This window comes from Mus caroli, chromosome 12 (assembly GCF_900094665.2).
Source record: "Mus caroli chromosome 12, CAROLI_EIJ_v1.1, whole genome shotgun sequence".
Taxonomy (NCBI): Eukaryota; Metazoa; Chordata; class Mammalia; order Rodentia; family Muridae; genus Mus; species Mus caroli.
In genome coordinates, this window is record NC_034581.1 from 70,955,381 (window position 1) to 70,956,988 (window position 1,608).

Sequence of the window (1,608 nt, forward strand, 5' to 3'; positions counted from 1 at the left end):
ACCAGGCTGGCCTCGAACTCAGAAATCTGCCTGCCTCTGCCTCCCGAGTGCTGGGATTAAAGGCATGGGCCACCAACGCCCGGCCAAAACTGCCCTTTAAGTTATAGAATTACACACTTTAAATTGACGAGATGACATCAAACCTTCTGCAGTTTATAGTAAATTTTGTAAAATTAAAATGATTAGCCTAAGGGAGAAAAAAAACCAAACAAACTAGTTTTAATCTTCTTTGAGATGGTGACTAGGAGTATGTATCTAAGCCAGGCAGGGCAGCACAGTTATGTACCAAACAATTGTTTGTTTGTTTGTTTGTTTGTTTTTTAAATTAATTTACTTTTTACACTCCATATTCTATTTCCTATCCAGCCTCCGACTACTCCACATCCCACACCTCCCCACTCCCCTGTCTCCTCCGACTACTCCACATCCCACACCTCCCCACTCCCCTGTCTCCACCTGGATGCCCCCACCCCCTTCCCACCTGACCTCTAAATTCCCTGGGGCTTCCAGTCTCTTGAGAGTTGGTTAGGTGCTTCATCTCTGAATGAACACAGACCCAGCAGTCCTCTATTGTGGTGTGCTGGGGGCCTCGTATCAGCTGCCTGTTTGGTGTTCCAGTGTTTGAGAGATCTCGGGGGTCCAGGTTAATTGAGACTGCTGGTCCTTCTACAGGGTTGCCCTTCTCCTCAGCTTCATTCAACCATCCCTAATTCAACAACAGGGGTCAGTTGCTTCTGTCCATTGGTTGGATGTCAATATCTGCATCTGACTTTTTTAGCTGCTTATTGGGTCTTTCTAAAGGCAGTCATGATAGGTCCCTTTTGTGAGCGCTCCATAGCCTCAAAAATATTGTCAGGCCTTGGGACCTCCCCTTGAGCTGGATCCCACTTTGGGCCTGTCACTGGACCTTCTTTTCCTCAGGCTCCTCTCCATTATGCAGGGGCCATGCTAATCTTCTCTGTATCGTTCCAATTTTAGTATATGTGCTGCCTAAGCGAGCACACCGTTGTTCTTTTAAGATACTTGGGGCCGGGCAGGAGGATCAGGAGTTCAAGATCAACCTCAGAGATATATTGATCATAAGGCCATCCTGAACTAAATAAGACCATCTCAAAAACACCCAATTCAATACACAATAATAATTATTATAATAAAGCTGGGCATGGTGGCACACGCCTTTAATCCCAGCACTTGGGAGGCAGAGGCAGGCCTGATCTACAGAGTGAGTTCCAGGACAGCCAGGGCTATACAGAGAAACCCTGTCTCGAAAAGCCAAACCAAAACAAACCAAAAAAAAGATACTTGGGTTTTTGTTGTTAGGGATTGAACTCAGCACCTTGGACATTCGAGGTAGGCACTCTCTATCCCTCAGCTACTCTGTCCCTACAGCTTGTACCCCTCCCCCATCCTTATCCTTATGGGGCTAGTGGTTTGGGACTGGGCTTGGTGTTATGAAAAAAATGTTTGAGATTGCAGGCTCATATAAAAATATCTCGAAAAACCAAAAAAAAAAAAAAAAAACCAATAAAACCAAAAAAACTCATAAGCTATTGGGCAGGTGAAGCTGAAGGTCCAGCAAGGAGCTGGTTAAAGCGTGTGTAGTTCATA

At 45.3% G+C, this 1,608-nt stretch overlaps 1 protein-coding gene and 1 non-coding gene across 3 annotated transcripts in view; one reads left to right on the forward strand and one right to left on the reverse strand.

Annotated features, from left to right (window-relative positions):
- Ppp1r36 (protein phosphatase 1 regulatory subunit 36) overlaps positions 1-1,608 on the forward strand; it is a 25,465-nt gene that overhangs the window by 1,946 nt on the left and 21,911 nt on the right. The gene's annotated exons all lie outside the window — the stretch shown is intronic.
- LOC115032917 lies at positions 896-1,002 on the reverse strand. The gene has a single exon (XR_003838561.1). It is a non-coding gene; the product is annotated as a U6 spliceosomal RNA (small nuclear RNA).